At 41.6% G+C, this 14702-nt stretch overlaps 1 long non-coding RNA gene across 1 annotated transcript in view; it reads left to right on the top strand.

The window, feature by feature from the left end:
- Nucleotides 1–14702, top strand: part of LOC116281949 (uncharacterized) — a 252971-nt gene that overhangs the window by 164177 nt on the left and 74092 nt on the right. Inside the window, exon 3 of the long non-coding RNA XR_004191428.2 lies at nt 10256–10381. This is a non-coding gene — a long non-coding RNA (uncharacterized lncRNA). The remainder of the gene's footprint in view (nt 1–10255; nt 10382–14702) is intronic.

A 14702-nucleotide genomic window follows, 5' to 3' on the forward strand; every position in this document is an offset into this window, starting at 1 on the left:
AACAGGTGGCTACTCCAATCTTTGTACCAGGGGATGAGGGAGCAGGAAGGACCTACACCCATTCTTTTAAGCTTTAACCCTGAAGGGACACATGTTTCTTTTGCTACAACACATTGGCCAGAACTAATCACATGGCTTTGTCTACTTCAAGGAAGTTGGGAGATGTTGGGGAACACAGAGATATGGGGGAACAATAAACATCTCTGCCCTAATAAGTAACGCGTGCATTAGGGATACAGTACATGCCTTTTAGGTTTAGTCATTGGGCTGAGCTCTGGGGCATGTAATGGTAAGCAAGATACACACCTTCCCTGCCTGCACAGAGCTTGTTTTGTGGGGTTAGAAGCACAAACATTCAATGGCAGTAAAGCAGTAAAGGCCTGTGAGTGCTGCACAGAGGAATTCGAGGGTACAATGGCAGTTCATGGATCCAAGTTCAGATCTGGGTTAAGGACAGTTTCTTCTGGAGAAAGTATCATCTTAGCTGAAATCTGAAGGATGATGAAATATTAACCAAGAAGGGGAATGTTCAGAGCAGAGAGACTGCCATTAGAAGGCCTGAGAAATGAAAGAGTATCTCCTCCTTTTCCACATGGGGGCTGGGAAATTTCCTTGACATAATATATAGTTAGAGTATTTCACGAACTAAGTGCTCCATGCTTGGAGGGGTTACTGTTCAATGCTCAATGCAGAACTTTGAATGCAATGCCTGCTCTTAGAATCAACTTTTGGACACAGAAGAGATGACAATCAGGAGTTGAACCCAGGCAATTAGACTTGTGAGTCCAACTTTTTAACCAGAAAGCAGCACTGATTGTTTAGAAAGCAAGTTGGAATGCAAATATAAAACACAGTATTGTAGGGATAGCCACTAACTTGATTCAATGTATACTTTCTTAGAAGAGTAAATGGTATATAACTTCTGATAGTTCATTTTTAGTAGCAGATTATGTTATGATTAGTTATTAATTAGGTTGAAAGCAATGTGCACTTTAAAACTGGGCACTGCAGTTAATCTACAAGACTGGGCTGGACAACTGGTTTGTTGTCCATAGCCATGCCAGGGAGAGGGGATTATTTTCTTTAGACTTAGTATAGCATGTCTCCCTAGGTCCAGAAATCATCCCTGTTTCTATAAGATCCAGCCATGCATTTGCCAATCCATAGGTGAGACAAGCCTCCCCTCCCTAACCTCTGCTCACTTGAGACTTCTAGAGAAGTAGAGCCATGGGATGAAGGAGGCAGGAAGTAGGAAGGAGCAGGCAGAGAAAAATGTCTGTTGTGCCAAGGAGAAATTGGTTCCATTTGCAAAACCCTGGCCTGTCAATTTTCCACTCATCCCAACTAATTTTGCCTCCCTTGTTATGTGGGGACTAAAATATTCATTTCATGAAGAAATTGTCAAACTTCAGTGCTTTGAAATAATTGATGCATTTCATCAACTCACAAAGTTAAGAGAATGACTCGACAGAGGTCTGCCATCAGACAGTCTCAGCAGAGAATTCTTTCATAACTGTCACGCGAGGATCCTCCTTGGAGATGCTGGTAAAAGGCCCAGTAATCGAGAGACATTGGAGAAAGCACACTTGTAGAATCAGACAGGAAACAAAAGGCTTTTGTGGCCAGGAAATGCACTCATTGGGGACTTGTTGGTCCCAGGCTCTGCTTCTGATTGGAAATGCAATCACTTGGTTGTGTGTGCTGAGTCCAGTAAGGGGCCATTGGTGGCGATGCTCCACTGACTAGAAATCTCTTCTGCAATCAAATTAAACACAACCACAGCCTCCTTGCGATTCTTGCCGGTTACCACAGAGACATTTTATTGCAGAAATACTTTTTAAACATTAATTATGCTGCATGTAATGTGACCCAGATGATATATGGGCATATTACAGCTTCTCTGTGGCTTTGGGGTATGCTGTTTAATCCCTGGCGAGGGCTTATAGGAAGAAGGTAGGTCAGACCTTTTGTTTTGGATTTCCATTCCTTGGACATTCTGAGCCTGCACTCCAAAGGTCGCTGCAAGGTTTGGATTTTGATGACTCATCCTGAATTAGCCTTGTTCTTCCCCCACACTCCCATGTCTCGCAGAGGGACCATAAATGCACCAGATTGCCTGGCAAGGTCCTGAGATTGACTTGGGAATCCACCCTTTAATGACCTTTTGCCTATGTCAGGTGCAGCCATCCTCTGTTTAATGTTGACATTTGTGTGTTCTGATTGGTGGCTGCCTGTACTTCACTAGTTGTTAAATATTGTTCATATCACCCCTGGCGATAGGCATTGTTCTCATTTTTCACGTACAGAAACCAAAGGTCAGAAAACATATGTGACTTGGCTAATATTCCATCTCACTGTTATAAGCAGTAGAGCTGGACTCCAGTCTATTTCTTTTTGTCTCTGTGATCTTTCCTCAATGGTTTAAAAACTTTTATCTAAAGCAGTATAAATCTTTCATTAGAGGCAATCTTATATGGAAGTTCAAAGAGATAAAATGAATGCAAATGGAGCTGCGCTGGATGGAGGAGGGGGCACAAACAGCCTCCTCCCATCATTTGCTCTTGTGGTTCCCCAAGCGCCTATCTGGAACCTCTCAATGTAAAGATGACTGTCCTATACCGCACCACCTCCTTGAGAGCCTCGTGACAAACCAGTCTGTTTCCTGCTGATTCTTTATTTGTGGAGCCATTGTCTGTTCTAGTACTCTCCTAAGTGCTGGGGAAACAGCTGTGGCCCAAGTTGACAGCAGTCCCTGCTCTCTGGGAGCTTGCCTTCTTTAGTGAATGGAGGAAAAAACAAAGCAAGAAACGTCCACTTTGCATTAGATGGCATAAGCTCTATGAACTAAAGCAAAACAGGACTGGGAGGTCAGAGGCCTGTGGCAGAAGCAGTGGCAGAATTTTCTATAGGGTGACCAGAAATGACCTCATTGGAAAGATGACATTTGAGTGAAGGGGGTAGGCCATGTAGCTTTGGGGAAGGACTGTTTCTGGCTATGAGAAGAGCCAGTGGAGTTGTAGGAGCAATGGAGAGAACTTCTAGAGTGTTTGAGGAGGGGGGCCAGGGACTGAATCCTAGGAGGGTCACAGGGTCCAGTCTGAAGGAACATTTGGGTCATTAAGTCTTGAGTGAGAAATGAAGACATTGGAGGGTTTGGAACTAGAAGGAGATACATTGTGACTTGCATCTTCACAGTGTCCTTCTGATATCTGTGTGGCACACAGGCTTAAGTTGGTGTAGAAAGAGTCCTGGAAAAAATCAGGTTTGCTTTGAGAATGCTGTCTTGGGGTAAATAGTCCCATATATTGAATTCCTTTTGTTTCAGTAGCCTCATCATCTTCCACATCAATTTTAAATTTAGTGTGAGGTTGAAGGGAAAAACGAAAGTGTGTGTATGTGTGTATGCACACTCACAAATGTGTATGAGAGTGTCTGAGTGTGTGAGCATATGTATGAGTATATGAGTGTGTAAATGTGTGTGATTGCATGTGATTGTGAATGGGTGTTTGGTGGAAGGTGAGATTTAGATTTGTTGCCCAGGACTGTCTGGACTAGATCATGTGGCAGGAACACCCTGGAAAAGTGCTCTAAATCAGTAGAGTGAGGGCCAACAGAGGGACTGGGAGACACAGGAAATCTTAGGCAGCTCAGCCTGAGCTCCAGTCACCAATCCCTGTCCCAGCATCCTTCTCCACCTGACAGCATCCATTTTAAGGTCAGTTATCTGACTTACCAGAGTAAGGGGTTCATTCTCTCCTGGTCTCCCTTGGCACCATGTCCCAAGGTGAGCTTCCTGTTTCCCACCATCTTGAACTGCAAAGAGATGTTCCCATTGCCTGGTGGATTTTTTGAGGGTTTTGACCACATCTGGTTCATTATGGTAACTCTAAAGCCCAGCCAGTGCCTGAGATGTGGAAGGAGCTCAGTATTTACAAGGTAGATGTGTGTCTTTCTTCACTTTGCATATGTTTCCATCAGAAACATGTTTACATAGAAACTATGCCCCAAGCTTGACTGTACCCACCCAAAATAGATTTTTTTCCAAAGCTTTCTTAGTGATGAATCACTAACTAGTTGGTCACATCAATTTGCCTGATCAGTCTGACTTGATTGTGAATTTAGATGGTAGAAGGAGACTGCTTTGTGGTCCAGTAATTGGTCTTTTTTAATAGCAACATTGGATCTGAGCTGAGTGGCAATGAAACAGCAAAGGGTCATTGCTTAGGCCTGGTCTGAGCCTTTGATGATAGTGTCAGATTGATGCTCAAGACAGACTCAACACTGTGGGAGAGCTGAATAAGTGTCCCTAAAGAGGAAGTGCAAAAATAGCACTTACTTATCATAGATTTGGGAGAGGAAACATGATAACCTCAGAGAGTCAGGGTGATAGAGCAGCCTGGTGGCAGTTGGAGCCTCGGTCTTCTGGGGCTGTAACTCTGGCAAATTCTCACTCACCCTTCCAGAGCATCTTGGGGTCTCATGGGGATCACCTAGGTTATGGATTTCTGCAGTGCCTGTGTACTGCGTTGGGAGCTGTTTGGAAGAAGGATGTTCTGTGCACATGGCACAGCACAGAGGATGGTCCCCATGTGATTCACAATGAAATCTGAAACATCAGAGGAATTGGATTAATAAGATTCAAGGCTGGAGAGAAATTGGGTTACATGGCGTTCCAGGAAGTGGGAAATCATACTGACTGACTCAGACAGAGGAGATGAGGGGAGCCCCTGCTGTGGAAGGAAACAGGGCACATAGGGAGTCCTAGACAGGCCACATAGGGAAGTGGTTGTCATGTCTTCAGGTGAGGGGCTATCCTGGGGTGATTGAGAGCATAGTGAAGTGGGAGGGTGTGGGTTGGAGCCAGGAGACTCATGTTCAGACTCTACCACTGTCACCTGCTTGCTATCTGTTATGATCTGAAAACTCATTATGTTGAAGACTCCCCAGCATTTCAGATGTGACTGTATTTTGGGAATGAGGCCTTTAAAAAGATAATTAAGGCAAAATGAAGTCGTATGTGTGGGTTCTCATCCAGTCTGATTGGTGTCCTTTTAAGAGGAGGAGATGGAGACACAGACATCCTGAGATATCCGAATGGTCTCTGTAAATAACACGTGTTGTACAAATGATTGGCATGATTTACAAGCTTCCTTAGGACTACATCATTCATTCATTGTTCATTCCATAAATATTATTGAGTATCTATAATGTGCTAGGCACCATTCGTGAGTCTGGAGTTACAGCTGCAGAAAATAAAGACAAAAATACCTCTGCTCTCCTGGAACTTTGCATTGTGAGGGATAATCGGTGGGGGATGAGGAATGGGAGAGTTAGAAAGAGTACACAAGATATTAAGAAAAATATATGATATGCAAGAAAAGGCTGAGTGCAACAGAGAAAATAAAAGTGGGGAAAGGGATAGGGAGTGCTGGGATGTGAGTGAGGAGTGGTCAAGAATTTTAAAATAATATGGTTGTAGAGGCTTTCCTAGAAAGGGGAAATTTGAGCAAAGTCAGGAAGTAAACAATGGAGCAAGCCATGTAAACATCTGGGAAAAGAGTGTTCTGCGAAGAGAAAACAACATGCACCAAAGCCCTGAGGACTGGATTTAGAAAGTTTCAGATACTTGTAACCCACAGAGCTCTGAATTAGATGGTCAGGAACGTGTAAGGCATTTCAGCGACTGTGTGATAAACATCTCTTTTTATCACAATTGTTAACACATATAGTTAACACATTATTAAGAATGTTACTGATAGATTGTGCACCTACTATTGAGGGGTTGGTTTGAAGGGACTGTCTTCTTCTTTGTTGTGGCAAAGACTCAAAGAACAAGTAGAACCAGCTCAGAAAGTTTGCAGAGGCCAAAAACTCCTACAATTGGGATGATAAACAGCATTTCTCAGGGCTGAGAAGCAGAAAGAGCAGAGGGCCCAGGTGACCCTGGGGAGCTTATAGTAATTAGGGACAGGATTTGCATTTTAGAAGAAAGGGAGGAACCTGTATTAGCTTTTAATTTTAGTGAGAGAATCCTATTATAACTGGATCCTCTGAAGGAAATTGCAGTCTCATATATATGAAATTATAAATCACAGACAAGTAGAAAGTAAAAGAAAATAAAAGTAACCCCCTACATGTTGGCCCAAGTAGGTGTTAGATTGTGGAGAGAGTAGGCCATTGTGTTGAGTGGGAATTATGACCATGAAAGAAAGAGTAAACTGATACCATGTTGGTATATTTCTTCTAACTATTTTCTCCTATCTGTTTGATTAAAAAAAAAAAGGCTTTTGATCCTATATTTTATATCCTGATTTCTAATCTTAACAGTAAAACAAGATCTTTTTTTATTATGTAACTTTCCATAAATATTGCATCATTATATTTCATTGAGTGAATGTATTTTAATTTATTGAAATATTTGTGCAATATTTACATGCTATGATTATACCTCCTATTATAAATAAGACTGTATTGAACATCTTTAAGCATGTCTTTTTCTTTTTTCTTTCCTCTTCGAACATTTTTAGGATTATTTTCCTAGCATCAATTTCCAGAGGCAGAATAGAATTATTTTAACAAAGGGTACAATTTCTTCAAGCCTGTCAAAATCAATGTGAATCATCTTTATTTTACTCTCTATTGGATCAGTTATTTGACTCAGTTTTGTTTCCCTTGTAAATTGGAAGAGCTTTCTTTCTGTGTCTTTATCCAAGATGATGCTACTAACCATGTTGAGCAGTAAGGTTCAAAGATATGATTTACTCCAGTTTGAAAGTTCTTTATGTTTGAAATTTCCACTTCTATAAATTACAGTACTGTCTCCCTTCATGTTAATTTAGAATTTTATCCAATTATCTTGCTTAAAGAAGGTTGCCTGAGAATAGCCATTGATGTCTAAGTGTGCAGTGTATGTTTTCCTAGCAGTGAGAATTTTCAAGCTTGGTGTATTTAAAGAGAGATTTAAAAAAGCAGTTAGCTCTGGTATCAGATATATTTAGTTTTAATTGTTTTATGTGACTTGAATTGGTATGAGTAGGTTTGTGACGTTCTTTGCAAAATTCATTCCTTTTTTTAGCGGGGCACATTTTACAAAATAATCTTGAAATGACTAGACATCCTCATCTTTTAAAATGTTTTTTAACTCCTATTAGCTATAATGGGATTTCCACAAATAAATTGCTGCGTTTTGTTGAAAGATACCCAAACCCCAGCTGACCGTCCCTCAAGTGTGCGGGAATTTCAATCCATGCTCACACACATACCATTTTTCTTTTCCTCAGTGGAGCACAATTTTAAAACTCTGTAAAAGAGCAGGAACATATTTACTGGACAATGATGTGATTCTGGTTTTTGAAGGCTGACAATGCGCTTCCATCAGTGCATTTGGCTGACTGAGAAAAACAATTCTTTAAAAGCTCCCAATAAATGACATAAATAATCCAGTGAGGAGCCAGGGGTCTGCTTAGACTCCGCTGAATTATATGTCCCTGTGACAATCTGTTGTTTGAGGACAATGACAAACATTTTAGACCATCTATGGAAGCCACTGGGGGAACTTTTGTTTCTCTCTAATAGTTCCTGAAGCCTTTATGGCTAATAGTGTGTATAATGAGTCCAGTTTTCCAGCCCCTGAGAGGACTGGCTGGGTTGCTTTAGTGTGGGCAGGGAAGCTCTCTGAAGGTTTGCCCAGCAGTGATAGAATCAGGTCCTTTTTAAGGGAGGCACACAACCTCTACAGCTGAGGAGACTGGGGAGAGAGGGAGAGAAAGTGAGAGTCACAGGCCAAGATGCCAAGCTGGGGCCTGAAATCTGGAGCCCAAGTTAGAGTCAAGTGTGAGGTTTCTTCAGAGCATCACAGCCATGGAATGGAGGGCAAAACCAGAGCCAGGATACTAACTTGGTTGGAAGAGGGAATGTGCTGCAGCTTGGAGGATGCTGATGGCACACTCTGACCTCTAGGAAGCTCTCCAGTCACCCTCTTTTCCTTGTACCCCATGGGGATCCCCATGCAGCCAGCAGGTCTGGGTTGAAATTCCAGATCTCCATTTTAACAAGCTCCACAGGCTCAGCCAAGCTGGAATAACCATTGCTCTGGACCAGGCCAGTAGGAGTGGGAAGCTGGCATCTATTCCAGTTTCCACATGGATCTCTGAACTAGGAATTGGGAGGACAGAATCCTAGTGTCAGATCCCAGTATCTGTCTGTGGAACTTTGATATGCCACTGTTCTCTCTGAGTCTTGGTGTCTTTATTTGTGAAATGAAGGGAAGGATCAGTAGTTCTCAACCCTGGTTGCACATTGTAATCAACAAGGGAGTTCTGAGAAAATGGCAAAGCTTGGGTCCTCTTCCCACCCCTTGAAATCAAACATCTGCTGGTGGAGCCTGGGATCTACAAATTGTTTCTTTCAGTCCTGAGGCCCAGAGGAGTAAAAACATTTAATCAAACTCTTCACAGATAGTTATTTATACAGTCGGGCTTGAACTGAGGCCTACCCTGTCCTGGACAAGGGAATATTAATAATAATAACAATAATAGTAATGCAAGACAAATCAGCGGTGCAAGCACCAGAGTCAGTTCGGTGGCCTGAGATGTGGGCTTCCAGGAATGGAGAGAGGTGTAGAGGGGTGGAACACTGTCCTATTCACTTGCTTACATAGGGTTAGGACCTCAGCACTGGGGCTGCAGGGCAGGAAGAAACCTGGGAATGATTGGGACAGGAACTAAGGGAATTTAACCCAATTTTAGGACAGGCATTGAGTCAGTAGCAACAACTCAAAGCACAGTGCCCTAGAACATATGGAAGGTTTAGTCTTCGTCAGAGTTGGTGACATCTTAAGTAGTGTCTAAGTGGAGGTCTCATAGCGAACCAGCAGGTGTCTTAAAGCTGAATCAGGCTGATCCTTGTGTCATGATCTTTTTGTTTTGGCCAGTTGGTATTAAGGCCAATGTCCAGGCCAAGGAGGAGGAAGGCACAAACCAAAGAGACTGGGATTCAGATAAAGGCTTCAGACCCTAGGAAAGCTCTAGAGCAGTGCTTTTCAAAGGGTGGCCCTCAGCCCAGCAGCATCAGCATTCCCTGGCTGATGAGTACATTAGAAGTGCAAATTCTACTGAATCAGGAGCTCTAGTGTGCAGCTGGCAATCTGTGATGTAAGGAGTCCTCCCGGTGATTCTGATGCATGCTTATGGCTGAGAACCATAGATGGAGAGTTTAAATAAGGAGGAAAGGTAAAGCTAGTGAGGCTGGGGATGGGCTTGTGGGAACGTATGGTTCAGTGTTCCCACCTTACCTGATCACTGGCTTAGAGACAAGGAGGACAGTTGCATCCCCTTGTTGGATGTGGACCTCCATTGCTCTGGATGAGGGTGATCAGAGCCCACAGCTGACAAGAGCTGACAGTACCAGAGACTACAAGAGGCAGGAGAGGAGATGCCCCAGGGGCGCACTTGGGGATATTCAGATGGCATCTCCTTCTTCCAAGCTAGGCTGAACTCTGCTCACCACACCATCTGCCTCCCTTACTGAATCCTGCTGGGTCCACATGGAGAGTAAAGCCAAATTATTTCCAAAAGATTCTGTGTCCAGTGAGGCTCAGATGATAGTTCTTCCATGCAGCTAACATCTGCCTCACGGTCAATAAAGATGATGCACAGCAGACCATGGAATGTTATTAAACACACAGTTTTCAGGTGAGATCGGACCTATTCAGGGTGATTTGGCCAGAGACTCAACACACAGTTTTCAAAGGTCACTTTTATTGCGCATGTTTAAAACCAAGGAGAGACTCCTTCTCTGAGAGGATAGCAATGATACACTCATAGTGATTTGGTAGGAATAAATGAGGGACAGACATATTAGGCACCCTGGGGCCTCCATTCATGTGGATTATTTTTCTGCTTAGAAAGATGTGTAACTGAACAGGCTTAAAAGGTTTAAAACAGGCTCTGAATGCCACATGGAATAATCCTTGAATCCTTTTTCTAATATATTTCTGATGGCTAATTTTATGTGTCAGTTTGACTGGGCTGAGATGCCTGGATAGCTGGTAAAACATTATTCCTGGGTGTATTTGTGGGGTTGTTTCTAGAAGAAATTAGCATTTGAGTCAGTAAATTGGATAAAGAAGATCACTCTCATGAGTGCAGGTGGGTATCATCCAGTCTGCTGAAGGCTTGAATAGAACAAAAAGGTGGAGAAATGGTGAATTCACTCTCTGTGCTTGAGCTGAGACATTCATTTTCTCCTGCCCTAGGAAATCAGTGCTCCTGGTTCTTGGGCATTTGGACTCAAACTGGGACTTACACCATCACCACCTGATTTTTCTGGTTCTCCAGCTTGCAGATGGCAGATCATAGGAATTCTCAGCTTCTATAGCCAAGTGAGTCAATTTCTATAATTAATCTCTGCTATGCCTATTTATATATCTACATATATCGTATAGGTTCTGTTTCTCTGGAGAATTTTGACTAATACAATGATGGATATGTTTGAAGTAGTAATGTTTGAGAAGTGGTTGGTGGCATTGAAAACCCACATTATGAATATCTAGTCTAAACTGACCTCTTGAGAAGGAATTCCTGGGGTTCCTGTGGCGGTTGGATGTATTCAAGGGGATTGTCTCTCTACCTCCGATTAGAAACCTCTTCTTTGACCCCAGAAGGTGGAGATACGGTGCTTTGGCTTAAGCTAAGATATTACTAAAATTTTTGTTTTGTTCGAGTATAACAGACATTTTCTAAATCTTTGTGGTTTGATGGAACATTGCTTTCTCTAGCTTACCTTGGTATGATGTACAAAGCTTGACTTTCTTGTGGTATTTTTGGTGGAAACTAGACATTTCAAGACAGTTGCCACTGGGCAACTAAGTTTCTTGCATCTGGGAAATGCAAATATAAATATGTTCACTTGCTTATAGTGAGGAAACTCTGGAACCATGGCCTTTTGAGATGGATGAAATTGTTTGAAAATTTTCTCTTATGAAAGTGTTCAAGCATAGACAGAAGTTGACAGAATTGTACAATTAAGTCGCATGTAATCATTACCCAACTTCAACAATTCTCACCAGATGTATTTTATCTCTCTCCCCAGCTACTTTTCTGTACCTCTTTCACCCTGACTGGTTTACTTTGAAGCAAATCTCAGCCATCATATCATTTTATCCAGATACACATCAGTATGTACTTGTAAGATAGTAACTTAAAAAAAAACCACTATCATAGTAACATTATCACATGTTAAAAAATGACAGTATTTTATTGGCATCAAATATCCTACCAGTGTTCAGTTCTCTGATTGGAACATTCATGGTGTTTTTTTATTATTGGTTTGTTTGACTCAGGATCCAAACAAATCCTATATATTATTCCTAGATGGTATGTTCCGAGGTGACTTTAAATCATTCCTTATACTTGCAAGTTTTGTCTTTATTTGGGCTCAGAAGTTCCATATAAATGTTAAGTGGCTGAAGCCATCATGTTGCCCCCTGCCCCACCCCAGTGATTGGCCCAGCAAACACATCATCTGCCAAATAACGGCAGCAGAGGGTAGAGGGGGCAAGTGGTAGAAAAGAAGATGAGCACAGGTTTCCAGGACTCAAACTTGGGTCTAAGCTGTGTTTATCCTAAAATCTGGATATGCTTTTGAGCACTGGTATGCGAATACCACCTTGGAGTCTACTTGATGAGAAGCTGAGGATCTATTTGAGAAAAGACATAGATGAAAGATAGAAGAGTTTCTCCAAAGAATGGGTCACAAGGTGGTGCTGGCTACTACCTGGTCCAATGCCAGTAGACCTTAGTAGAGGACAGTGCCTGTTACTCAGACCTTTTTCTTGCTGAAGATTAGGGGCTCATTAAAAATCTTCCTAGGACTTTGAGAATTCAGGTTGCCAGCACTGGGAAACTGAGCCAAAGTAGTTAATGAATTTGATTAAAAACCATGGTCTATGAGTAGAGTATTAGATTGGAGAGAGATACTTTTCTGCTTTGGGACACAGTTTTGGCACCTGTGTCCCCTTAAAGGAAGATAAAAAGGAGCTCATCCATCCACCCACCCATCCCTCCATCCATCCCTTTCTGTTCTCTCTGTTTTTGGCTCTCCTTTTTCAGCAGACAAGTTCTTTCCATGTGTCTGGGGACAGTGGCTGTTGGTAGCCCCAGATTATTCATACCAACATAAGGGTAATTTCTCTCTTTCATCATCTGTATGTGAATTCCGGTGAGAAAACCCAACTGGCCTTTCTTGAATCACATGCTGTAAGTCACTGTGTTCAGAAAAAGGGATACTCCAATAGGTAAGCTCATGTCAGGTGTCCACCTCTGTGACCAGAGGAGAAGGGAAGAGAAGAGGAATATGTAGGGCAGGAAAACTAACTAACAAACCACCACAGCTATCTCACTTCACCCTGTACTCCTTCCCACCCCTCACTGATGCGAGTAGAATTCCAAGGTTGATGAAGAAGCAGAATAAACAGGGAATATTCCCACTTTTCAAGTTTTGAATTTTATTGTTAAGCTTATTTTTATTTAGTGTAGGTACCTCATTTCCCGTCATACTGATTTATTTATTGGGTCCATCTCTAGCAGAGAGGAAGGAGGAGGTAGAAAAAATACTGTAGTCAACTGGTGCAAAACTAGGAATATCAATACAATCAGCCAGTGCCAGCCCTCTTTTTCTCATCCTTTGCTCCACAAGTCCTCCTCACATGAAGGCAAATATTCTTCTCCTCTTCGCCTCTCCATATTTTGCTATTTAGGACTTACACCAGTGTGAACTCAAGACAGAGAGGAGCGAGGAGGTAGGTGGGTGGAGGAGGGTTGGGTGTGAAGGATAGGCAGGGAAATCAGAAGAGAAGGCAGACTTCTGGTTCTGCTGTGTGGGTACACACACATGCACATGTACACAAACACACCTGTAAATGCATATATATGCATATGCACTAGCTAATCAGTGCTTTGTTGAAAAAACAATTCTGAAGTTGAGGGTAATTTTGTGACCATTAATATGATTCTGAACACCATCCCTTGCTCCAGAAAACTTATAAGAGAGAAACTGATATCTGGTCAACAACTCCTAAGAAACTTTAAAAACAAACTAGACCATTTAACAACATTTTAAAGTCTTTCTAAATATAAACAGACAAGCCCAATTGTTAAATAATAGCCATATATTGGTTCATACTAAATGCAATCACAATCTGTATTTATGTTATGTTTATGTTCATTTTATGAAACAAATATAATTTCTGTACATTTTTAATTATCCAGAGGAGTTTATGGTAGATCTTTTCTTTTTTTATATATTTGTTATAACTATAACTTTTCTGATGCTACTCATTGGTTAGGAACACTTTATTCCTTTACTAAAGTGTTTTCAAGTGAAAAGGAATGTTTTTGTGCAATGATCTGCTTAAAAGCAACTTACAGGAGCATTCTGTAGAAAACAGTTGGAAACTGCCAGTGCTTTCTTTAGAGTCTCATATAAACATGGTCAAAAAGTCTGGGTATAAGTTAGAAACAACTGAATATTAAAAATGCAAATAGCACAGCTGAACTCAAGGGAAATGTTTCACAGGCAGACAAAAGTACCATCAAAAACGCTGTAGTGGTGTTATGAAATTTTAATTCATGATCAAAACATCTTCTCTCAAGTCCCCATACTTCTTTCCAATATATCTATCAAATTATAGTGGGACCTGGTGGATAACTTTTTAAATATTCCTCAAATTGCAAGATGAACATTTGGCCCACATACTTAAAAATTCTTACTCTGGCTAAGCTTGTGGATTCAGTAGGAAGAGCTACATCAGTGTGAAGCAGCCCAGCTTCTTATATCTTACATCTTCTAGCAACCAGAATGCATTTCAGGCACACACTCTGGAGTTATGTTTAACAATGCCAAGACATCATCTCTATTCAGCCTCACAGTCTCCGGTGGAGACGAAGTGAATATTAAATGATCAGGAGGGCCTGCCGTGAAATCCTACTGCACCCCTGTAAAGCTCAGTATTAGGGTGACTGCTTTTTTTTGGATACTACATTTGCATCTTGTTTTAGATGTAATATGCTTTAAACTCTTAAAATGAACATTACTGGGTGATTAAGATCAGGTGCAACCTTGAGTATGCCTGAAATATTAAAGGGAACTATGGTTTAACTCTGTGAAAAGCAAATTCCTTTGGTCTTATGATGAAAAAATTTATTCAGATATGACTGAGCTTGTAAGACCTCAGGTAAATTATCAGCACTTATAGTGGTGTGGAAAGAAAGTGTGGATTAGTGGAAAATAAATGTTTCATGGTTAGCAAAGGGCCTGAGGTGTTTGCTGTGACTAGAAGTCTGTTCATGGTTATATTAGCTTTTTATGGCTGTGTACCAAATGACCATATATTTAGCAGCTTAAACAATACCCACTTATTAGCTCACAGCTCTGTAGGTCAGAAGTCCAAGGCAGTATGACTAAGTTCTCTGCTCACAGTCTCTTAGGGCTAAAATCAAGGTATTAGCTGGACTGAGTTCTCTTCTGGAGGCTCTAGGGTTGAATCTGCTTTCAATCTCATTCTTGTTGTTGGCAGAATTTATTTCCTTTTGGTTGTAGGACTGAGGTTTCCATTTCTTTGCTGTCATCTGGGCCACTCTCAGGCTGCCCACATTTCTTGCCACCTTGGCCCCTCCATCTTCAAGTCAGCAATGGTACGTCAA

This window comes from Vicugna pacos, chromosome 9 (assembly GCF_048564905.1).
Source record: "Vicugna pacos chromosome 9, VicPac4, whole genome shotgun sequence".
Classification (NCBI taxonomy): Eukaryota; Metazoa; Chordata; class Mammalia; order Artiodactyla; family Camelidae; genus Vicugna; species Vicugna pacos.